The sequence below is a fragment of the Myxocyprinus asiaticus genome, chromosome 28, assembly GCF_019703515.2.
Source record: "Myxocyprinus asiaticus isolate MX2 ecotype Aquarium Trade chromosome 28, UBuf_Myxa_2, whole genome shotgun sequence".
NCBI lineage: Eukaryota > Metazoa > Chordata > Actinopteri > Cypriniformes > Catostomidae > Myxocyprinus > Myxocyprinus asiaticus.
In genome coordinates this window covers 22,910,693-22,937,500 of record NC_059371.1, presented here as the reverse complement: position 1 = coordinate 22,937,500, position 26,808 = coordinate 22,910,693, and the positions used below count along the sequence as shown (strand labels likewise).

At 38.3% G+C, this 26,808-nt stretch overlaps 1 long non-coding RNA gene across 1 annotated transcript in view; it reads right to left on the bottom strand.

Annotated features, from left to right (window-relative positions):
- The window catches only part of LOC127419016 (uncharacterized), a 55,745-nt gene that overhangs the window by 4,702 nt on the left and 24,235 nt on the right, over nucleotides 1-26,808 (bottom strand). Inside the window, exons 3-7 of the long non-coding RNA XR_007893586.1 lie at nucleotides 12,208-12,512; nucleotides 9,959-10,058; nucleotides 2,004-2,120; nucleotides 1,512-1,873; nucleotides 1-58 (exon numbers count right to left, since the gene is read on the bottom strand). The exon at nucleotides 1-58 is cut by the window's left edge and continues 84 nt beyond it. This is a non-coding gene — a long non-coding RNA (uncharacterized LOC127419016). The remainder of the gene's footprint in view (nucleotides 59-1,511; nucleotides 1,874-2,003; nucleotides 2,121-9,958; nucleotides 10,059-12,207; nucleotides 12,513-26,808) is intronic.

Below are 26,808 nucleotides of genomic sequence, written 5' to 3'. Positions count from 1 at the left end.
AATGCTGCGATGTCTTCAGATGTCCGCAGTAGGAAAATACCACACCCCTAGTTAAGGCCTGTTGGGTTGCAGATCAACATGTTGGTTTTATTGTTGCATACTCCTAAAACCCACATTCACAAGATTACATTGTCATATAATCCTTGAATGAGGTAAAGGAAGGCTAAATATACAACCCCAATTCCAAAAAAAGTTGTGACAATATGGAAAATGCTAATATAAACAAAAAGGGGTGATTTGTAAATTCTATTCACCCTGTGCTTTATGAAAAGCACTACAACATTACTTCATGTTTTACCTTTGTAAATGTAATTGTATTTGTTAAAATATACATTCATTTCATATCAGATGATTGCAACATGCTCCAAAAAACTTTGGACAGAAGAGTGTTTACCACTGTGTAACATCACCAATTCTTCTAATATCACCTATTAAGCATTTGGGCACTGAAGACAAAAGTTTGTTAAGTTTAGCAAGCAGAATTTCCCCCCATACATTTATTAAGCAGGTCTTCAGCTGCGCAATTATATGGGGCCTTCGTTGCGTGTTGTGCACTTAAAAATGTCCCGCACATTCTCAGTTGGAGACAGGTCAAGACTGCAGGTAGACCAGTCTAGCAACCACACTCTCTGCTTACGCAGCCATGCATTTGTAATCCAGGTAGTATAGTATGTGGTTTGGCATTGTCCTGCTTGAAAACCACTTGTGAATGCATGTGATTTCCGATCCCTCAGACATCACTGTCTTTAAAAAAAAAATCATTCATCTGTAATGGATATCGTGACATGGGTGCATGAATACTTCGGTAAACCTTTCTCAGTCAACACCATTTGCCACTGCATCCACAGATACAAGTTAAGGCTTTACTATGCAAAGCAGAAGCTATAAATCAACACTGTCCAGAAGCGCCGCTGACTTGTCTGGGCTCGGTCTCATCTGAGATGGAAAGTAGAACTGTGGAATTGCGTTTTGTGGTCCGAGTTCACATTTCAAATAGTTTTTGGAAAAAACAGCCGTTGTGTTCTCTGGGCCAAAGAGGAAAAGGACCATCCATCTGTTATCAGCGTCAGGTCCAAAAGCCAGTGACTGGCATGGTATGGGGGTGTGTCAGTGCCCATGGCATGGGTAACCTGACATCTGTGAAGGCATCATTAATGTATAAAGATATGTATAAATTTTGGATTATGTAAATGGATGAGTGCCTCTGTGTTTTGACTGATATCCCATTGCAATAATCCCCCTACAATCCAGAATTCATTGACACACCCCAAATATTTTATAAGGTAGAGTTAGGGTGAAGACAGGATTAAATGAACATGCTCCTCCCAAAATTTCATTTAGAACTTTCTTTAGAATTTAATTTTACATTCATTGGTCTCTCACTAATGATGATTAAAAGCAAATGAGCTGTGATTATTTTCAATTTAAGGAACTTTTAATTAAACATAATATAACATAAAATAAACCACATTAGTGTTATTCCTAGCCAGTCTGCTCACTTTCCCTCTTACCATTAAAGAATGCCTCCCTCAAGTCTTTCATATCCATGTGGAAAGTGACAAGAAAACATCACTCCATTCTCATCCTCCTGCAACATGTAAACAAATTCCAAATAAAAGGAGCAATTAAATTAAAAAGATTAAAATTTTTTTTGCATGAACAATATTATATATTTTTTTGTTGCATGAACAAAAAGTAAAACAAGGTGTAACGTAACTAGCCTAATTCTATCATGCTATTAAATGTTTTATTTTTGTATTGTTACCTTGTCTCTGTTACTATCAAAAAAGCAGCTAGGTTTATAACCTGTTTCCATGTCCCAAGATGACCTTGCTGCTGACTCTCTCATATTCCCGTAGGCTGTTTAGAGGACCTATTTTAGTGGTGAGGACCTTGTTATTAGGTATCTGGTAAAGCAACTGAGCTGTGTGAAAATAAATAGATAAAGTGTAGAATATTTTTTCATGGTTATTGTGAACTTGACATAGTGTAACATAGATCACCTGCTTTGAAGTTGTAGTAGGTAGCAGGTGATTTAGTTTCACAACACTTCAGCTTGTAGTCCAGCCTGGTCTTGTCATATACGCTGCCAGCCTCGACTCTCACAATATGAAACAACTCTAAATATCAGATCAGATCAAGATAGCTTTGTCATGTTTGAAAGGTTTAAAAAACATTTGATAAATGCTAAAAGTCAATGAGTAGTTGTTGGAACTGGAAAATCCTCAGATCCTCTCTTTGGAAATAATTAACAACAATAAAGTTATATTTAGCCAGTGGGTTAATAATAATCACCACAGGATACAAAAATATCTTTTGGGGTTATATTCTGATGGCTGTTTATAAAAAATAAAATAAAAAATAAAATAAAATAAAAAACAGCAGTCGATGTTTTGTATATATAAAAAAGAAGAAAATACAGAAACTGAAATACATAAAAATGAAATATGGTTCAACTAAATACAACAGAGGCCAGTTTTTGCATGTGTGCACAAACGAGGTCAGACTCCACACATGCAATCCATATGCATCCCAAAGAATTATCAACCGATGAACAAAGCCGGGAGCTCTCTTGCACAACATCTGCTCTCACGTTCTAACCAGCACACATGTGTAACACAGCGGACGTCACAAAACTCTTAGAGGGGCTACGTCCAATTTATGTCCCGAGTTAAATTACATTAAATTTCTCCACTTGGCTACATTCTCCCCTGCTAAAACTTTTTGTCCCCGATGACTTAATATATATTTTTTACTTCTTTAACAGCTTTTCTAAAGAACACACTACCCAGGCTTGTTAACACCTGAGAGAATACTTCAGGACTTAGTGAAACAGCATTGCATGCTGATTTTGGCTCATTAAATGGTTTGAGGGTATGCCAGCATTGGCTCTTTTAGTTTTTCTTGGTAAAGGGTATTTCATCTCTGGTTCAGACACTCTAGGAGCCATGCCAGTGTCAGGCTCAACTCTCTCTGGACCAGACACTCTAGGAGCTGTGTTATTGCTAGACTCAGCTCTCTCTGATACCGAACCTTGTTGTTCAATGTTCTCTGAAATCAGTACAGACCAGTGTTACTCTAAAAAAGTAATTAATTACTAACTACTAATTACATCTTCTACAGTGTAATTAGATTACTGTACTAATTACTCTGTCTCAAAAGTAATTGCATTACTTATTACTAATTACTTTCTAAAACCCTTATCAACCTCGACCAGATAAAAATACAAGGATAGACATGAAACTCTTTTTCTTTTTTTAAAAAAAAGAAATTATTTTAATTCTTTCAAATAAATAATTTAAAATCAGATAAATTATTCATGAACTGGCCAAAGAATTTAAGGAGACAGTGTTAAATTAGAAAACATATATTTTAACATAAGACATTAAATTTAGATTTTAAATTCACTATTGTTTTATATTGAATTGTTCTATAGTCTATACAGTATTTAACTCAATTACATAAGAAGTAACTGTAATTAAATGACTGAAAAATTAAGAGTAATCCCTTACTTTACTTTTTCCCAATGAAAAAGTAATTTAATTACAGTAATTAATTACTTTGTAATGCATTACACACAACACTGGTACAGACTCACCTATAAGGGCTTCAATGGCTGACACAGGGTTTTCAGGATTCACATTCTCTGTCTCTTGCAGACTACGATATGTGACCACTTCTAACACAACAAAATCGGGATCAAAATGCACAACCTCAACCTGCTCCGAAACAGATTCTCCCCTCGATTGTGGTGTTGTGGGAGAATGGGTTTCAGTCACCTCAGGCTCAGGAACAGAGTTAACACAATGTTGCAAGTCAACTCTATGGACTCTCTTTATGGGACCACCCTCAAAGGACTCAACAGTATGTGTGGTACCCTGCATATCTATAACTCTGTATACAGTAGGACCCCATGAATCCTGTATTTTGTTCCTTCCCAAAGGTCTGTGACACAAGTATACCTGCTGACCCACATCAATCACAGAGCAATAGACTCTGTCATCAAAATGGGCAAGTATCTCAGCAGCCTTATGTTCGGCGTATTCCCTGGCTTTTTCTTGAGCTTCTTTCAATCTGTCTTGGTGAATCACTAACCAATCATGTTTTCTGTCCACAGTTTGCTTTTGAACTAGCAGTGCATCTACTGGAAGATGCGGGTTGACTCCAAACAGCAAGTAATGTGGTGAATATCCAGTGGATGCATGCAGTGTTAAATTATAAGCATAAACCAACTCAGGAAGGTGTTCTGGCCAATGCTTTTTTTCAGGGGGAAGTGTACGTAATAGATCATGGAGCATTTTGTTAAAGCGCTCACACTGAGCATTACCCTGAGGCTGATAGGATGTGGTGTGGGTTTTCTTTACACCATACATCTTACATAGCTCAGCAATCACCTCACTTTCAACATTTCTGCCCATGATCAGAATGTAATCATTCAGGCACACCATATTTCATGAACCACTCTTTCAGAAGGATCTTGGCAGTGGTATCAGCCCTCTGATCCTGGGTTGGAAACACCTGTGTGAACTTTGTGAAAACATCAGTGTGGAGATGGGAATACGTTTGTATGTCTGTCAGTGGGGAGAGAGGAAGTGGTAAGAGCTATCACCTGGTGATTACTGACACTAAACACCTGTCTCTCATTTCAGTGATGGCGGAGACGGGCTTTAAAAGGCTGGTGGAACGCCAGACCGGGAGAGAGACTCCGAGTCGCACACACACCCAGACTGGAGATGAACGCTGAAAAGCTGTTTATATTTTTTCATCTCTTGAGTTTATGTTGACTGTTATCATTGAAGCTGATGTGTGTAAACTGAAGTTCTTGCTGAAAAGCATATTTTGAGTAAAAACCCTGAGAATATAAAGAACACTCACATAGATTGCGACACAGGCTCCCACTTCCTTCTTTCCTCCAACCCTCAGAACCTCTACAATCAGTCACAATTAACATGTTCTCACAACCATCAGAGGCAGGTTCAATCACAGTAAAATCTTCTGCCACTACTTCAAGTGGCCTCGAAGACAGAAATGTCTTCATATGAGGATGTATCCTTGGCTGTGGCATCTTGGTTAAGATGCACCTTTGGCACTTTTTGATCCACCGCTCCACATCATTATACATGCATCGTTGCCTCAACAGGTTTAGCGTGCGCTCAGTGCCATGATGCCCCATACTGTCATGAACACTTTCAAGGACCTGTTCTTTTAGACATGAGGGTAAGAGCGGCCACTGACATTCACCATGATCTTGGTAATTCACAATGCGATAAAGCAAGCCATCCAGCTCTCTAACACACTTTATAGACCAGATCTCTAACGAGTAGTGGGCTTTTGTTTACATTCCTAAAAGGTTCTGAAAGAACTGAGAGTTGGATCTTCAATTAAAAAACCTTCAGTTCAGCTGTTGAATAACCCGGCAGAGTAGGCATACTTCCTTGAGGGTTACTGCTTTTCTCTACGCCACACTTTGAAGCACGAATCTGTCTAACCCTACAGAACTTTTCTCCAGCAATAATTAAGTCAGGTTCTAAGGCTGTTCCTTTGTTTATTATATTGCAGATGGCAATACAGTCATCATATTCCACATCCTCAGGAGTGGACTGCATTATGCCGTCCTGGGTGGTATTTCACCTCAAAATCAAAGATGGCTAATTGAGGTATCCATCTTTGCTCAATTGCACCAAGCTTGGTCATTTTTAGATGGCACAGAGGGTTGTTATCTGTTGTAACCACAAACTTGGAACTCAGCAGATCACCACAGAATTTTTCACAGATAGCCCACTTGAGGGCCAGTAGCTTCATACTATTGTAATTTCTGTCATTTATTTCTGCTTTACGAAGTCTCCTACTGGCATAAGCTATGACTCTCCTATACTCACCCTGCTGCTGGTATAAGACAGCACCCAGGCCTTCACTGCTCGCATCAGTCTCCAATGTGAAAGGAAGATTTAAATCTGCATACCCTAACACAGGATCAGAAGTAAGCTTCTCTTTCAGCAGCTCAAATGCAAGAAAAACCCTCAATTAACTTTCTGTCATAACTACAGAACCCTAAGAACGAGCATAATTCCTTAACTGTACTGGGAATTTTCCATTGCATGACCGCTTCAACTTTACCTGGAGTCGTAAATGCAGTCTTATGTCTGTTCCACTCACAGACAGCAACCTGATGATATCTACTAGCTAAATCAATTGAAGAAAAGAACTTTGATCCTTGTAGTGCATCAAAGCATTCATCTATCCTAGGCAGAGGAAACATGTCTCGCTTGGTCTTTGAGGTCAGCTGCATGTAACTGACACAAAGCCTGAGACTGTCATCAGTTTTCCTAACTAGCATGATAGGTGAAGCATAAGCACTAGTGCTTTCTTGGATCACTCCTTTCTTAAGGAGCTTGGTGATATGTTCTCTGACTTCCCTATACTGAGTGGGTGGGATACACCTATAAAGCTGGTCCACCGGTACATCATCCACCACATGAATCTCATGTTGCACTTTGTCTGTAAACCGAGGTCTTCATCCTCAAGAGCAAAAACATCAGAGTACTCCATCAATATATCACTCAGCTCTGCCTGCTGTTCAGAAGTACCTCCAATGTGTAGCTTGTTGAGAAACTCTTTGGAGCTGTCCTCCAACAACTGACTGTCTTTTTGTTTACACTGATCTTTTCAATATCAGCAGAAATTCTCTGAAATCTCACCTCACACGTCTCATTGGATTTCACACACTCGACACGAGACAGAGTACCAAGCCTGGTTCTGGCCTGTAACCAGATATCTTCTGGGGAGTGATTCTAAACCTGTACAGGAAACTTCAGTTTCTTTGAAGACACAAGAGAGGGAACAACAAACAGACCGCCAGGTAAGCGTGTGTTCACTGGTTCTAACAGAAAGTCCCGTGAACCATCATGTAACATATTCTTTGCTCCCTTGACCATTATCATTGTAATTGATGAAGCAGGTTTGTGTACCATGCCTTTTCCAGCTACTTAGACTATGCTTCGCTTCTCTAGACTGCTGCCACTCTGCATCTGCTGAAATGCCTCCCTCCAATCAGACTGCAAATCTCCACCTAGAGTAGTCTCAAATTCTGCATGAACCAGTTGTCTACATCTGCTAATGATGTTTATGCCAATGAGAGCTGGTACAGCAGAAGGGTTTTGTGAGTCTTTAACTACTAGAAAACCACACTCTGGTAGGGTAGTACCTATGGTTTCCAACTCAAGATAACCTAGTTAAGGTATGTCTAAACCATTGGCAGCTGTAATCTTCAGTCAACCTGCTGTGGACAGCATACCTTCATCCTCCCCAGACAGGTTTTCTCTGAAGAAACTCTCAGAAATAGTACTGACTTGGTTTCCTGTATCAAGTAAACAAGAGGACATTACTCCACTAATCTTTAGATTAGCGACAGGACATTTTATCACAGCACGCTGGAGTAGTCGGTCACGACAAATATCGGTATTGGCTGAGAAAATGGACTGCCCTTGCACTGCCTGGCACACAGCAAGCGAGGGTGCAAGTTTCCCTGCTGCATTGACGATTTAGCATTATCTGTGACAGTCTGTTTGTTTTTCTTCACACACCTCTTAGCTATGTGTCCTACACAATTACACCAGAAACATATTTGCTGGCCATCATCTGTAAACCTTGGCTGTATCTTGGGTTTACAATGAGCCATAGGTTCTGACTTAGTGCACTGTAAAGTGAATTTCTCGACAGCTTGTATTAGCTCTCCTATAGCTTTTCCTTGTTCTGCTACAATTTTTAAAACTTCTTCAAAATATATATAAATCCTTCAGGTTTTTAATAGGTATATCAGCAGCAGCACACTGAGCTTCTGCTGTCTCAGACACAACACTTCTGTTGCTGACTAATTTTGTGACACAAACTTAGGATCTTCTAGAGAGCACATAAGGGCTTCATCTCACACTTCAATTAGTGTTGACTGTGGCTTGTCTCTCACTAGCTTATGAAGCTCCCTTCTAAGGCCCGTTTCCCTAATTCCCTAAATAAATTGATCTCGGATTGCCAAATTCACATTTGATATTGCATTTGATGATTGTTTCAGGATAGAACTTAGAATTTGAGACAAAGCATGAGAGTAAGCACGAACATCCTTTTCTTCCATTTGATTATGGCTATAGAATGTTTGTAATAACTGAGACACATTGCGGTTTTCTTGAAAAGCTTCTCTCAGGTACACAAAGAGGTCACATGGTCCTTTGGTTAATTCCCCATCCATAATCTGACCTCTTCTAAGGCTGCACCCTTTAAGAGGGAGAGTATGAGGTCTAACTGGTCCTCTGTGGTCTGATTTCTAGCATGTGGTACCCTGCCTACTTCGTCCATGAACTCATCAACATGTCTCCCATCTTTGCTGAAATCACCACTAAATATTTGGATGTGACTTTCTCTTGATACATAAACATAAGACCTGGTAGGCTCTCTACTCAGATTGGTGATAGCTGCCATGGTCTCGTAATGCTTTTTGTTGAGTTCTTGAATCTGTCCCTGAACATCATGCATACTATTACCTGCACCATATTCATCATCAGTGTTTTGTAATACTAGACTGTCATCATCAGATTGTGACATTTTGAAAAGTTCAAATTATCTCAGTTCAACTCAGTAAAAAACAGTGTCAGTTCACTTGTGGGCTAAAAGTCTCTTAATCAGTCTGTAACATTGAAACCAAAATATATGCTGCCGAATGTCTGTATAATATACTTCTTTTCTTGCTTGTAGAAAGTCACTGATAGGTGTCTCAACACAGTACACCCGTGGAAACAGCAGAACTCAGGAGCTCTTTCTCTCTCATCCAAGAGTCTCGTCACGTTGCCATGTCATCTCTGGCCAACGTCTGTTCACTGGACGACTGCACCAAGGAAGACAGCCTCCACTCAGTTTCCCACTGGCACCTATTTTCACCTCTACCATATTTTAAGATGAACACGCAAAAAAAATAAAAAAAAAATAAATAAAAAATAAAACTGACCTATATGCTCCCAACAGTCAGATACCCTACTCCTGGTAACAAAAATGTAACAGGTGGGTTGAAAATAATCACCACAGGACACAAAAATATATTTTGGAGTTTTGTTCTGACGACTGTTTATAAAAAAAGAAGAAAAAATTAGCAGTTGATGGGGCCTTATTGTATTTAAAAAAAAAAAAAAAAAGAAAGAAAGAAAAGGCAGAAACTGAAATATGGTTCAACGAAATACGGTAGAGGCCAGTTCTTGCATGTGTGCACAAACGTGGTCAAACTCCACACATGCAATCCATATGCATCCCAAAGAATTAGCAACCTATGCTCTCACGTTCTAACCAGCAGAGCTGGCGTCGCAAAACTCTTAAAGGGGCCACGTCCAATTTATGACCAGAGTTAAATTACATTAAATTTCTACACTTGGCTACATATAATGAAAAAAGTTCCAGAGTTAACAAGTTGTCATGAACTAACAATGAATTATAATTTTTCCAGAGTTATTAATCGTGGTTATTTCATAAATACACTATTGTTCATTGTTAGTTCATAATGCATTAAGTAATATTAACTTATGCAATGCATAATGTTAAAATTTATTTCTATTTGTAGAAATTAACATTAAATAAAATCAACAATTAATGGTGTAAAAGTATTGTTTATTGTTAATTCATGTTAACTATTGGGTTAACTAATGTTAATATATACAACCTCATTGTAAAGTGTTACTCCTTTTCTTTTTGTACAATTTCATTTAATTCAATTTTAATCTACTCACCTAGTCATGTTTTAGGTTAGACCAGAGCAACATAGCAAATAATACATTTTGTTTTAAAGCATATGCATAAATTATATGCTTTTCAAACAAAATGGAAAAACCACTGATAAAAATTCATGAACAGGTCTGTCATAAACTACACCTCTAAACATCCAATCCCAAACATCCTTGCCACAGGGCTCTTATTTACTCACATGGAGGCCCCGCTGCTTCCCCAGAAGAAGAAGAATAGTCCAGGGCCCCATGGATCTTCAAGACGCTTGTCTCTGTCCCTCTCAGCAAATGAGACGCTCACTGGTCATTTACACACACCGTCACACACACACACACACACACAAAGAAAAACAAAATCTTTGGTGAAATTAACTTTTCAAACAGTTCAGATAATATATGGATTATACTGTGTAATCACAAAAAATATAAAAATGAATTTTTATATAATCTTTATACACAGTAAATAGCTAATGAGAAAAGATTAATTCTTGTGAGAGTAGTTAATGTTACAACAGCGTGCGCTTTGGGAAGGGCAGATCAGAGTTCAGTAGTGGAATACACCTGATCCAACAAGGTGTTTAATTAATGTCACCTCCTCTGCCTTACCTGTGAGTATACACCTGGCTAGACAGAAACCTGTATCATGTTGTCTAGTTTGTTTGCTGGCACTGAGCCACTTTGCAGTATACTGAATAAATACAGCAAGGTCTCATGTGCTTTAAAAGGTTAATTCACCCAAAAATGAAAATTCTCTCATCATTTTACTCACCCTCATGCCATCTAAGATTTGTTTGACTTTCTTTCTTCTGCTGAACACAAACGAAGATTTGTAGCTCTGTAGGTCCATACAATGCAAATGAATAGTGTCCACGTCTTTGAAGCTCCAAAAAAAAAAAAAAAAAAAGTTCAAGTCAGCATAAACATAATCCATTAAATCAATGTCTTCTGAAGCAATCCAGTCTAAATTGAGTGAAAACAGACCAAAATATAACTCCTTTTACACTGTACATCTTGACAGCAGTCTCCTCAGCGATCATGATTTAAAGTTCGATTACACTTCCTATAGTGCCATCTAGTGTGCTGCACATGCCAAGCACTAGGAAGTGTAATCGAGCTTGAAATCATGATTGTGCCTAGAGACTGCAATGGCAAGATGTACAGCGAAAAAGGAGTTATATTTTGGTCTGTTCTCACCCAAAACAGACTGGATCGCTTCAGAAGACATTGATTTAACCACTGGAGACATATGGATTACTTTAATGTTGTTTTATCTACTTTTTGGAGCTTCAAAGGCTTGGCCACCATTTACTTGCTTTGAATAGACAAACAGAGCTGAAATATTCTTCTAAAAATTTCCTTTGTGTTCTGCAGAAGAGAGAAAGTCATTCACATCTGGGATGACATGAGGGGAGTAAATGATGAGAGAATTTTCATTTTTGGGTGAACTATCCCTTTAACTGTCCAGACCATCATCTAAAATAGGTCGAATAAAATTTAAAGTGGAGCACGCTGCAGTACTAAGCACAGTACAACATCCATGAATCTCTCCCTCATACCTCTCCCAAGATTACTGTCTCTTTCAGCATTCACAAATTTGTTTTTCTATTATGGTGGTGGGTTTTGTTTTTATACTGAGATTTTAATCATTTCTATGGACTAACTAATCATACTCCTAAACTTCACAGAAACCTTTTTAGATTTTCATTAAAACATTATTTAGGATGTTTACTACCAAGCTGTTATCTTTGTGGGGACGATTAGATGGTCCTTACATGCTGATTTCAGGATTTACCATCTTGTGGGGACCCACACACGTTTACATATCTAACCAACTCTTACACAGCTCTCTGGAATACTTGAATCTGATTGGTCAGTCATGGAGTCCGGCGGTCTGATAGTTCTTATTTTATCTTCTACATTATGATTGCACATCTGGTGATAAAGTGATATTTCAACAGCCATCTTTCCTACTTCTCATATCACTCTGCGATCTCTACAAGTAAGCTAATTAAGTCATTTTACCTCAAATCCATATTTCATGTCCATTTATTTATTTGCAATTCAGGTGGAATTCAGTTGTTTCTGGAGACTTTGTCATCTCTTCTTCACATATAATGGCGCAATTTCAACTGATAATTATGTAAAGCCCATTTAATTATTTATTTGGCAAGTAGCCATTAATAGCCTCTGCTCAGTGTTGGGGTCTGGACCACCCTGTCTGGGTTTATTTTGCGATAATGATCGGCCGACTGTAAATTATGCCTTATATACAATTTATTATAAATACTACCGACTAACCCTAACCATACCCTAAAATAACACTTTTGTGCAGTTTTAGAATTAAGAAGAAAAACAGTATTTGCTTTATTTATTAATCAATTTCCCAATTAAGGACTCCTCTGGATGTCCACAGACTATAGTTAACCCACACATACACACACTTACACACCTGGCAGGGTTCAATCTGCATGTTTCACATGACCTTTGTGCATCTTCTGAGAGGTCCACCTTCTCCTCCTGGTCTCAATATTGTAACAGCGTGTAACATCACAGCACAGCCTCAACACCAGCATTCAATGTACTGCCCCTCTTCTTCTTGTCTGATTGGTCCTGGTCCTCCATCGTCTGGTGTGTGTCTTTCTGGACATGCTGTCTGTCCTTTCTCTGTCCGGCACCTGGCTCTTCTCCCTGCTCACGGGACTCTACCCAGCTTTCTGATAACATCACTGTCACTCCCCTTCTACAAGCCTAGATCTATGAAGAAGATGAGGAATTTTTCAATTAGCACTGTCATAATGAACTGCCCACCAGTGTCCAGCTGACCTCTGTAGACCCAGCAATCCCCCCAAAAAAGCAACATCAGTTATGCATAGCTACTTTTGAACTTGCCATTTATTGTGGTCAGTGGAATATAACAGATGAATTGCTTAGAAAATGACCTTGAAACTGCAGTGTTAAAGAATTATTTGAGCTGTAATACAATATTTGTACAAAAAAGCAGCACTTTGTGGCTAAAAAATGCCAGAATGTATTCTCACCACACTATATTGTAGCAATCTGGGAGCAACATACTGACTTTTTGAGTTCTTTTCTTCAAGAACCTGCATGCTAGGATGTGCATGTTGTGTTTTTTGATCTTATAGCAAAACAGTACATTGAGCTTGTGGTTAAAAATTTGAATCACTACAGTTTAAACATATGTGACCACAAGGAGAGAGAGACATGCACTTATAAGACCAATAAGATAATATTTAACTAAGGAAAAAAGTTTTGAAAAATATTTAGTAATTATGCATTATAACTAAAGAAGAATTACTCCAGGAAATGATTGCCAGTGTTTCCAACCCCTTGGGTTTAACGTCATTCATTATCAATTGTTTTACAGATTACCGTTTTGGCATTACAGTAATTCGAGAATGTTTTTTCAACCGCAATCATTTGTATGCATTGATGCAGTTTTTTCTTATCTCTCTTAAGCTATTGTGTGCAATTAGGTGTAAAAATATATTGTCCATGGGGAAATCGGATCTAACATTTCTTGAAACAAAACATATCCAACCCTACTCATTCTCCCTGTCATATGTTATTCTATTACATGAGTACTCCTAATTTCAAAATGGATTAACGTCCAACAAAAGATCTTAGTGAGTCATTTTAATTGCATAACTTGTAAAAAAAAAAAAAAGTATACAACTGAAGGCCATCTCTCTGTATTTTTTATAATCATATGATGATACTGCTTTGAGGTGAATAAATTTTTGTGTTGTCATGAAAATAACACAAAGGTAAAACATCAAACAAAGGACAAACCCTAAATATAGGCTTCACAAATATCTAACTCAAACACACCCGTCTCTATGCAATAACCAATTGTAAGAAAGATAGACATTAAACAGTCCTTGATAGAACATGCTCTTGTTCACATTTTTATTGTCTGTAACCTATTGTGTTACTAGTCTCACAACAACAGAATAAAAACTCAGGGAGAGACTGTGAGAGAGGGAAAGAGAGAGAGATATAGATTTAGTCATTTTAGTTGTTGTGACTGGTCACAATTTACAATTTACATTGAAGTTTTTGGTGTTACTCAGAGGACATGATATAAATTGAAGACTTTTGAACTAATAATGCTTAATGTGACACCATCAGATACAAATAAAAAATCTTTTGCCCTTGCTACAGTATATAGATCACCCGGGCCGAATTCTGATTTCCTTGGTGAATTCAGATCTAGTAGTTACTGTGGATAGAGCTTTAATTGTTGGTGACTTCAACATTCACATAGAAAATGAAAATGACACACTGGGATTAGCATTTATCGATATTCTGATATTCAACTCTCTTGGAGCCAGACAAAATGTGACAGGACCAATTCATCGCCATAATCATACGCTAGATTTTATTGTCATATGGAGTTGATGTTGATACTATAGAAATTCTACCGCAGAGCGATGACATATCAGATCATTACCTCGTCTCTTGTATGCTGCGATCAGCTAATGTTACTCAATCTACATCACGCTATCATTCAGGTAGAACTATTTTTTTGACCACTAAAGATAGCTTCACTAATAATCTTCCATATCTGTCTCATATACTCAGTAAGCCACAGCAAGACATAGATAATAATAATAATTTTAAAAAAAAATCTAATTATACACATACGTACAGACACACACATACATACACACATACACATGGGTAGTGCAAATCTAATACAATCTGTTATGTACAGTGCAAATACAAATCTGTTATGTACAGTGCAATTGTTTATTTTATTTTTATTTTATTTATTTTTTTTATTTATAGGAATGAAATGGCAGAAGAGGTTGGATGTGTTGGATAAATATAAGAAAGACTAAACTGTGTATTGCACATAGTTATTGCTCAATGGGGCAATTTAACTGTTCATGAGATGGATAGCCTGAGGGGAAAAACTGTTCCTGTGCCTGACGGTTCTGGTGCTCAGAGCTCTGAAGCGTCGGCCAGATGGCAACAGTTCAAAAAGGTAGTGGGCAGGGTGAGTGGGGACCAGAGTGATTTTTCCAGCCTTTTTCCTCATTCTGGAAGCGTATAGTTCTTGTAGGGGGGGCAGGGGGCAACCAATAATACTCTCAGCAGTCCGAACTGTCCTTTGTAGTCTTCTGATGTCTGATTTCATAGCTGAACCAAACCAGACAGTTATTGAAATGCAGAGGACAGACTCAATGAGTGCTGAGTAAAACTGTATCAGCAGCGCCTGTGGCAGGTTGAATTTCCTCAGCTGGTGAAGGAAGTACAACCTCTGCTGGGCCTTTTTCATAATGGAGTCAGTGTGGGTCTCCCACTTCAGGTCCTGTGAGATGGTAGTGCCCAGGAACCTGAATGACTCCACTGCTGCCACAGTGCTGTTTAGAATGGTGAGGGGGGACAGTGTTGGGGTGTTCCTCCTAAAGTCCACAATGATCTCCACCATTTTGAGCGTGTTCAGCTCCAGGTTGTTTTGACTGCACCAGACAGCCAGCTGTTTAACCTCCCTTCTGTATGCAGACTCATCATCATCTCGGATGAGGCCGATGACAGTGGTGTCGTCTGCAAACTTCAGGAGCTTGACAGAGGGGTCCTTGGCGATGCAGTCACTGGTGTAGAGGGAGAAGAGGTGTGGGGAGAGCACACATCCCTGGGGGGCACCAGTGCTGATTGTACAGGTGCTAGAAGTGAGTTTTCCCTGTCTCACAAGCTGCTGCCTGTCCGTCAGAATGCTGGTAATCCACTGACAGATAGACATGGGAACAGAGAATTGGTGTAATTTATTCTGGAGTATAGCTGGGATGATGGTGTTGAAAGCCGAGCTGAAGTCCACAAAAAGGATCCTTGCATATGTCCCTGGTCTGTCCAGATGTTGCATGATATGATGCAATCCCATGTTGACTGCATCATCCACAGACCTGTTTGCTCGATAAGCAAATTGAAGGGGATCTAGAAAGGGTCCAGTGATGTTCTTCAGGTGGGCCAACAGCAGTCTCTCAAATGATTTCATGACCACAGATGTCAGGGCAACAGGTCTGTAGTCATTAAGTCCTGTGATTTTTGGTTTCTTTGGGACAGGAATAATGATTGAGCGTTTGAAGCAGCATGGGACTTCACACTGCTCCAGTGATCTATTGAAGATCTGTGTGAAGATGGGGGCCAGCTGGTTAGCACAGGATCGAAGACACGCTGGTGAGATGCCATCTGGGCCTAAAGCCTTCCTCGTCTTTTGTTTCCGAAAGATGCGGCTCACATCATCTTCACAGATCTTAAGTGCAGGTTGAGCAGCAGTAGGGGGGAGGAGGAGGGTTGCTGGAGGTGTTGTTGTTTGTGTGAAGTGAAGGTCAGAGTGGGTGTGGGGTGTGAGATTGGGCCTTTCAGATCTGCAGTAGAACACATTCAGGTCGTCGGCCAGTTGTTGGTTCTCTACAGGGTTGGGGGTAGGAGTCCTGTAATTTGTGAGTTGTTTCATGCCACTCCACACCGATGCAGGGTCGTTAGCTGAAAACTTGTTTTTCAGCTTCTCAGAGTATCTTCTTTTAGCCACTCTGATTTCCCTGTTCAGTGTGTTCCTGGCCTGATTGTACAAGACTTTATCCCCACCCCTGTAAGCATCCTCTTTGGCCTGACGAAGCTGCCTGAGCTCTGTTGTAAACCATGGTTTGTCATTGTTGAACTTTAAATAAGTCCTAGTAGGAATGCACATATCCTCACAGAAACTGATATATGATGTAACAGTATCTGTAAACTCGTCCAGGTCTGTTGCTGCAGCCTCAAAAACACTCCAATCCGTGCAATCGAAGCAGGCTTGATGTTCAAGCTCTGCTTCATTGGTTCATCTCTTTACAGTCCTTACTACTGGCTTGGTTGATTTTAATTTCTGCCTGTAGGTTGGAAGAAGATGAACCAGAAAGTGATCAGAGGTCCCAAAGCTGCTCTAGGAACAGATCGATATGCATCCTTTATTGTTGTGTAACAATGATCCAGTATGTTCCTGTCTCTGGTGGGGCATGTGATGTGCTGTTTGTATTTGGGCAGTTCACGTGTGAGATTTTCTTCGTTAAAATCCCCAATAATAATAATAACTGAGTCCAGGTATTGTTGTTCCGTGTCTGTGATTTGATCAGCCAGCTGTTGCAGCGCTAGGTTCAAACACGTGTTTGGTGCGATATACACACTCACCAGAATACACGAGAAAAACTCCCGCGGCTAGTAGAAAAGCTTACAGTTAATAAAGAGCACTTCCAAATTTGGACAGCACATCCTCTTTAACGTTGTTACATCTGTACACCAACTTTCATTGATATAAAAGCATGTTCCACTGCCTCTCGTTTTCCCCGTTAACGCCACGATGTGATCCGCTCTGAACAGCTGGAAGCCCGGCAGATGTAATGCGCTGTCCGGAATGGCTTCACTCAGCCATGGTTTCTTTGAAGCACAAAGCAGCAGAGGTTGAAAAGTCCTTGTTTGTGCGTGTGAGGAGATGTAGTACGTCTGTTTTGTTAGGAAGAGAGTGGAGATTCGCTAAGTGAATTCTTGGCAGCACTGTTCGAAATCAGAGTTTGACCAGCGCACTGGCTCGTCTCCCTTGCCTGCATCTCTTGAACAGCAGAGCTGTGCCTCCAACTAAAATGTCTAGCAAAACGTCTGAAAATTCAAAAACCGGGAAAAGTTTGTCTGGTACATGCTGTCAAATGTTCAGCAGTTCGTCTCTGTTCAAACTGACTGGAAAAAGATTACTAAACACAGGATAAACAAACAAAAACAACAAAAGAACTGAGGAGCTCCACACCGAGGCAGCCATCCGCGGCGCCATCATGATGATACTCAAGAGAGCAGCCTGGAAATTGGAGTGCAAGTGGAAGAATACAAAATTATATGTATTTCGCGGTGCATGGAAGGATAGTGTCTGTAGCTACAGGCAAGCACTAAAAGCTGCCAGGTCAGCATATTTTAGCAAACTCATAGAAAATAACCACACCAATCCTAGGTGTTTATTCAGTACTGTGTTAGAGGCTAATTATGAGAGAATTGGCTAAATGCTATGTAAAATAGTTTTAGATGGAGTATAGCATGTCATGGTAACTTTCTTCATCACTGGCAAACGACATGATTTATTTGCATGTTTTGTTTCAGTGGGTTGTATGTTAATATCCACTTCATCCAGCTCCGTTTGTTTATTCTAAACAATCTCGTTATTGTTTTATGGGGTGAGAAACTGCTCCAAATGATTCAGTGTGTGTGGGAGCCCTCCAAATGATTCCGGCTGACTTGCAAACCGATTCAGACCATTTTGAAAACTCGTTTGGGGTTTTCATTAAAACAGAACAAAATGATTCATTAGAGACTATTTAGGAGTGATGGGTCACTTCTATTAATATGAATGGAAGAAATTGAAACGCCCAATGGTCAACGGATGTAGAAAGGAAGTCTACAAATAAAAGAGCTGATCACCTTTTAGATACAGCCATCGCCTGTCAATCAACTCGAGAACGCGCATGCGCATAAGCTTTACAAGCCGGGAACATTTTGTTTTTTAGAGTAATCTGATGTAAAGAAGCACAATTTATGATACCAGTGTTGTCATGATACCAATGTGTACTGCTGATTTGAAATATGTTCTTTAATCGTAATCTTGATCACATGTTTAGGAGATATCTGTCTTTCCTCATTCAAGTAAATAAGAGCTGCACTTTTATGCCGCTTATTTACAGAGAAAAATAGCTGCCCAGGAGCATTCCAAAGATGGCCGCCGAGTGGACTGACTTGCTAAAAAGACTTTGGATTCATTCGCCAAACAGGCAATGCTAGTTTTGATCCTTAACAGCTGACAGGACAAATTTTAAACAGAATTTAGCCAGTTAACAACCCATCCTTATGAAATAGCAACTTAATGAGTAACAACCTGCATTTAATTAAAGGAATAGTCTGTGTTCAAAACAAGTTTAGCTCAGTCGAGAGCATTTGTGGCATATTATTGATTACCATAAAAATGTCTTTTGACTTGCCCCTCCTTTTCTTATAAAAAAGCAAAAATCTGGGTTACAGTGAGTCACTTACAATGGAAGTGAATGGGGGCCAATTTTTGAATGTTAAAATACTAATTTTTTCAAAATAGCCACAAGACATTAAAAAAAAAAAAATGTGTTAACATGTTTTAGTGATAAAATCACTTTTTTCTGTGTAAAGTTATAGCCAATTTTACAACTTCATTGCCATGACGATGTAATGTCAACAAACCCTAAAACCTTAAAATGACTATAATAATTTACATTTAAACAACTTTAAATGATAGTTCAAATAATAACAAGCTCAAATAATAGTTGCTTTTATAAAAAGTGCTTTTATAAAATTATAAGCTTCACATTTCTGACTTTAAACCATCCAAAAATTGTCTCCATTCACTTCCATTGTAAGTGCCTCACTGTTTCCTCGATTTTTGCTTTTTTTAAAGAAAAGGAGGGACGAGTCTAAATTCATTTTTGTGGTAATCAACATTATGCCACAAATGCTTTTGATTGAGCTCAACTTGTATTGAACTTGCAATATTCCTTTAATAACTCTCACTTTAAACCTACTCAACACCTGCGCAGTTCCAAACAAAAAACAATCTGGGCTCGAACCCTTATATCTTGCACTAGCCATGCTCAATTACTTGAATGTAGATACAGATTTTTCTCTGTTCTGTATTTAGAGGTGCAGTAGTAGTACTAGTCAGTTCCCACATATCCTAAATTTCAGGGTGCCTCCCAGAAAGTGTGAAAATGACTGGTCTTCTTAACAACTGACTCTGGAAGACACACCCAGACACCAGTGGCAGTTAACTGTAATCCCACTCCTGACATTCATTTGACATTTTCCCTTGAACAGGCACCACACAATCCAGTTTCTGCTAGTTTTTTATTGTTTAAAAAAGTTCTTCTCTTGGATGGAAAATGGTATAAACAGAACAATGTAACTAATTAACAACAACAAAATCAACAACACTGTTGAAGTATAAGAAATAATGATATATATATATATTATGTTTAAATAGTTTGATTTTTTTTTTTAATTCAGTGATACAGATAATTTGTTAATAATTAGTACACACACACACACACACATACATATATATATATATATATATATATATATATATATATATATATATATATATATATATGTATAAAATCTTCAAAATATGGCTTGTAGTTATGCACATGGCTGGTTTCAGCCACGCCTTGCCAGTAGACTGCAATCTGATACACTGTGTACAGAGTGGTGTGTAGGTGGACAAAGAAAACAGGTTTGTTTTACAGCCATGTAACTCCCCTGGCTCACCATCTGCTTAGAGCGCACGTGTGAGAGAGAGGTAACTGTGTAACAGGGAGGACCTGGGGCAAGATACAGTAGCAATATTTTTTGGGGACTATCCTGTCTCTCTCTCAACAACTCAGTCATAAATCAGGAAGAACTAAACAGTACATGGGCATCGTAGAACCAGGACTTGCTGTCTTATTAAAAAAAATATATATTTTTTATCAGAAAGGTGTTGACTTGGTGACAACACGACTAAGGCAATGGTTTGGTCTCCCACTCACAATAACATTGTCACCCATTGGAGTGTGGAGGAGTAAAGGTGGGGGAAACAATATATTTCCATGCTTACCTGTAGGTGAAAGAGGAATGTCATATTGTTGTCATATCATGCTCCAATAACTTGTTTGATAGTCAGCAGAAATTAATTAATTTGGGTATTAGGCAGGGAAATGGGGGGTGACAGTGCTATTCCTAATAAAGAGGAACATTAATGAACAAGAAATGCAATTTTACAACTTTTCAAATTCAACTTTTGTCCCCAGAGCTATCAAAAACACTCGATTTGAGATTGAGTTCCCCATCAGTGAGTACTACACTCACCCCAGAGGTATGTCACAGCCGTTTAAACGTGTGTTCATCTTGACAGCCCATTCCAGTTAATTGGCAAACCAAGGTTAACCTCACCCTCTGTTGGTTGGAATCTAGTTTGACTGCATCTGAGCATGCACAGACCAGTGATGGAATTCTTCACAACGTTTCCGGCAATGTGGAATTCTCTTGTGATGTCACGCGATGGTAGGCTGTTCTGCTGTCTTTAGGTTTAGGTTGTCCATGTAAATTTAACTCACTCTGACATTCACAAACATGTATTTTGCTATTAATTTTACAGTTTAGTTGGTTTTTGTTTTCCACCCTGCCTCAATGTGTTCACATTTCTTTGTTTGATAATGTGGATTTTCAATTGCTTCTGAAATGTAATTTAATGGAAAGGGGATTGAAGTGCCTGGAGTGTAAATGGTAAATACCACAGTATTTATAACCCATAATGGTAACCCATATTTAAAAACCATAATGGTAACACTTTATATAAATTTTCCCTTTAAGGGGTTTAAAAATGGAATTACTAATATGTCATTTATAAACACATAATTAATAATTGAAAACAACTTAATTTTTCATGTTAAATTATATTTATACCAGTCTTTATAAACCATAATGGCAACACTTTACATTAATGTTCCCTTAGTTAAGGGTTTAAAAAGTAGTTAATTACTGACTAATAGGTCATTTATAAATGCATCATAAATCATTGATATGCCTAAAATGATGACTTTCATGCAATACCTGCCAAATAGTGAGCCATTTTACCTCACATGTTATAAATGCTTACTAACACTTATTCAACATTATTTACAAATTCACCTTAATGTAAACGGACACATATGAAGCATTTATTAAGGAGTTGCCAACATTAGAAACATATGTTTCTATTTTCTCTGTTTATTATATGATGAATGCTGTGAGTGAGTATGAAGACTTGAAAGGTGTTTTTGCAGGGCACCTTAGTAACTAGGACTAGGTAAGTAGGGACACCACTCGGAGAAGCACCATTCTTTTTATTCCTCCCCAATTTCGCATGCCCAATTCCCAATGCGCACTAAATCCTCGTGGTGATGTAGTGACTCGCCTCAATCCGGGTGGTGGAGGACGAATCTCAGTTGCCTTCGCGTCTGAGACAGTCAGTCCGCACATCTTATCACATGCCTTGTTGAGCGCGTTACTGCGGAGACGTACCACGCGCCCCACCAAGAGCAAGAACCACATTATAGCGACCATGAGGAGGTTAACCCAACGTGACTCGACCCACCCTAGCAACCAGGCCAATTGGTTGCTTTGGAAGCCTGACTGGAGTCACTCAGCATGACCTGGATTCGAACTTGCGACTCGAGAAGCTTGAGTAGAATTCTTTTCACATCAACATGCCAAGGAAAGTGACAGCACAAGTGAAACAAGACATTACATTAATTAATAGAAATGCAATAGAACTGTTACAAAATGACATACTCCCTCCTTTTAATTGCACTATAGTCTGTTACGGCTGCATTGTTACATAAATCATCAATAATGGCATTTTTTATTATTATTATTATTTTTTTTAATGTATTAATATGTATATTTAATAAGCATTTATAACATGTTAGTTAAAAGGCTGACTATTTGGCAAGTATTGCATGAAAGTCACCCTTTTTATTCATGTTGTTATAACTGCATATCTATTATTCATAATCCATTAATAACTTAATTACTAGTCATTAATGAACCCCTTTATAAACCCTTAAGAAAGGGAACATTAATGTAAAATATTATCACAATAATGCACCAATAAATAGTAATGAAACTACAGATACAGTTCTTAAATTCATTAGCACTTTCTTAAAGACACACACACAAAAAAAAATAAAATAAATAATGAGGTGAAAAAAACAATATCTTTGACATAACAATATGTCATATAATCATATAATAAATGTTATAACAATAACATTTTCTCAGCAATGTTTCTACTTAAAAGAGACTATCACCTGAGCACTTGGCAACATTTCAAATCCTGTATGGTGTATCTCGTCCTCAACTATTAATTATGATTATGGATTGCACTCAACAGAATCTCTCCCTGAAGCTATATGAGTTTTCACAAAACTTTGCATTAACATTAAAATACCTGAAATTCTGTTGACGTCATAGGATGAAATACAGGTGTGTATGCATCTTTTTAATACATAGTATATTATAATATACAAGTATTAATATATTAGTAATTTTATTAAGCATTACAGATTTAATATGAGCATTGGCCATCACTGTGAATCAGAACTGGAGAATAAAAGCTCCTTTGTAATCCTCTACACAGTTATTTTTAGTTGCTGTACTACTACTCTAACAGATGACAAAAAAGATTTAAAGAGGTCTTCCTATGTCATAGCTTAAGACCACAAAACAAAATAACATTGTCTGAGCTGGGTGCCAACATTATAGGAGCAGACAAAACCCTCTGTGACAGACTAATATTTCACAAATAACAGAAGTGCTAAATAAAGGGCCTTTGTCTTGATTTTGTATCAGAACTTGAAAGAATCAAACGAGAGCCATTATGATAATTTTACATCAGAACTTTAATCAATCATATATTCAATTATATATTATACAAGAGCATTCGTAGAGCACATAAACAAGGTGCAAAAAGGTAAAAGGTATGCATTTCTTTTACATATCATTGTCCTTGCATCCAAATACGATAGGGGTCTCATTGGCAGTGTGCTTTCTAGAGCAACACAATGAGGTTCTGGCAGAACAGGGCAAAATGAGGTAGTTAAAAAGGAGCTCTGTTCACATGTAACTGGATCTGCCATTCTCTGAGGCCAGGCATTCCGGTCGACCCACCGAAGAGTCACATGAACACAATGACCAGGCCAGCAGCAGAGCCAGGCCAAGATTTACTGACAGCCATTAACATACACCTTACCTGACCGCTAAAAACACGCCTGACTGACTTGATATCATCTAAAGAAATGTCTCAGACATCCTCAATTGAAGTCTGAAGTATTTTTAGTCCTTTACCTTCCAACACATAATAATTGATATTTTTTTAATATCAGTTTTATTGCTCAAATCAACATATTTGCAAACCTACCATAAGTAAACGACAGCACATTTAGATGGTTGGAAGCCAGTCAACATTACGCAGTGAATACTGTGGGCTTTTTCCCCATGTGGAATTAAGCTACCATGGCAACACTGGAGGATCGTTCTGTTGGGTAATCAGCAAGTGACAAAAATCCTATTTTTTAATCCATGCCTATTTCTGATCTAGCTTTCATACTTGCTCTTGAATGTACTCTTTGTATTAATACTCACTTTAGCCATACTTAAAAATTGTATGAATGTACTTACATGATCAAAACATTAAACCCAGTGGCATTTAAAGGTTTGCAAAAACACACTTTTCAGCAAAACTTAGAAGTTTGATAACTGTAAAATGATAAATAATAATAATAAAAAAACAAATAAAAAAATAAAAACAGATGTATTGTTCAACATTTAGACAAAAGTGTTCTGCCACTTTCTGGTTATCAAACATAATAGTAACATGTACATAGTTTACTCAGATGTCACTTGGTTTAATATTTTGTTATATAATGCAATGAATATTCATACATTTAATTTGTGTCACATTTGTGGCTTAAGTGTCCAAATATTTTTGGGACCCCATGAAACATCTTTATACCCTGAGGAAACACACATAAAACATACTTTTCTTGCAGATTTAGTGCAGAAACTCTGACTCATGACACATGGAAGAGAATTGCCAAATATCATCAGTCTTCCAGTGTTGGGTTCACAGTTCCTTATAAAATTACATACGCACATAAATATATTGCCCATTAATAACACATTTGTTGTTTTGCCCTGTTTTTAAAGACAGAACTTGAGTCACGGCTTGAGTGAAAACTGTTGGAATTACAGCTCAGGTTTGCATCATAATGATGGTACTTGATAAAAGACATGACTTTATAGGAACATCATTTGCATGTGTGAATAGGCAAATGACATCCATGTCAGATTTTTTCCCCCAGTTACTACATCCTTCTACCACACAGACAGAGAAGTCATGAATTTCAAGAGGTTAATTTGGACAGCTGGGACAAGACGACACTGGCGTGTGATAGACGGCATTACCAGACAGTATTAGACACAAATTATTAGATCTAACCATGTCTGGTAAGACGCCCATCAACAGGCCTGAATCTGTGATAGAGGTCTGCAAAACGACCCGGGCCCGATGGGACCCGAGAACCTGACGGGTTTCGGGCTGGGTTTAGGTCAGTTTTTCAAGTAGGACTTCAGGTTCGGGTTTGTAATTAATGAAAAAATTAAACAGGCTTACCGAACTTGTTTCACGCTCTCACTCACAGACATGCACGAACGGATGAGTTAGGGGCCGTTCACACTAAATGTGTTTTTGCGCATGTCTGATCTGTTTTCCCATTGTTTCAACACATGCTGGATGAATGTCTTTGACATCTGCAACGCGTCTCGCTTTTTCTTCAGCGTCTCGCGCAGGACTGGCATATTTTAAACACCATGTCAAGTTAAAAAGAAAGACACCTGTGCTCTGTTTCATCTTTGCGCTGCGTATAGATTGTTTTAAGCACAGCTGTCACAAAGATTCAACATTATAAACAAGTTCAGGCTGCATAGAGGGGACTGTTGCAGTGTTTCATATTATTCCAGATTGTTCTGCACCAGGTGAAGTTTCAGCGCATAAACAGTAAGTCAATGCTTTTTTCCCCTTCTGCTCTAGTGTACTAAGGGGCTGCCATGCCTTGTTAAAACTGTGTATGTTTACTGTTTCAATACTGCTACGAAAGGTGCCTACATGCTTACATAAAATACAGCCTATTGAACAGTACTTGCTAAGAGAAGAAATTAGATAGTAAGCAATTTCAGGTTGGGTTTGGGCTTAAAATCTGACGTATATTACGGTCTTGGGTAAGGGTCGTGTTCGGGTTTCATTTTAAGGCCCATGCAGACCTCTACCCTGTGACCAAACACCTGCTCACTGTTTAATGAGGAAATTATGTTAACTGACAGAAAAGCAAAAGATACAAAAATGTACAGATAAAGCACTCAGAACAAACATTTGCAGAGGTTTAAATTCCAAGTGAAGTGATTAGAGGGAAAATTAACCTGTTTGGATTTCAAAAGGCCTAAGGGACCTTCAACTAAATTATGTGGTTTTGTACAGACGGGTAATAAAAACACAAAAAATGGGGGATGGTGAATGACAAACATGAGTCCACTTCATACATTTCAGTGACTGAGGAATAAAAAAGTACCCCAGACAAGCAAATATGGGTGTGGTTCAATATTTGACAAGTTAAATTCACCCACCTTTAACAAACATTCAGAGCTTCAGTGACTTTACGACCAATGCTTCGTCCAATCATTGTTTTAATGCAATAAAGCAAAATTAGGACTTTATGTTCCTTAACCAATGAGTAAAATATAAGGTTTACAATAGTGACAAAGCTCATAATGGTTCAAGATTAAATTTAGTTGTTGTAGTTGAATTTAATGACTTCTCAATGTAATCAATGCTTTTCAAAAAATGCTTTTCATAACTTATACTGTGATGCAGAGGTGACAAAGTGCTATCAAAAAGATATTCTACTGCTGGATGACATGTTTAACATGGACAGATGCCAAGTTGATTTTCTGTGAGAAAATATATAGTCAGGGATAAAAGACAGAGATGGGAAAAGGGAAGAGGAGGAGTTGAGGATGTCATTATGTCTATTTTTATCGGGAGTGTTACGCAGAGCTCATGTGTCAGTTGCAGGATGTGCCACGCAGGTAAAACGAGCTCGTCCAATCACGGTTCGTCTGCTATCACAAAAGCTGCACTGAGCATAAGTGGGGGAGGGGATGAGGAAACTTTTAGCAAGTCTGGTTTAACAGTAAACTGACTGGTATTCTTTAACTAAGGCTAGGTGGGGTTCAGACATCTGAAACAAAAAATGGAACAAGGGTATGTATGAAACAATGAAAGAGTGGGATAAATTCTATAGCTCTCTTGTACCCCCTCAAGTCATTTCTCAGAGCAGTTCTAAAGCTTGCTGCCCAAATGGCCCTTGCATTATACAATAACGTTGTTGCACTGTAAATTTGTTATAAAGTC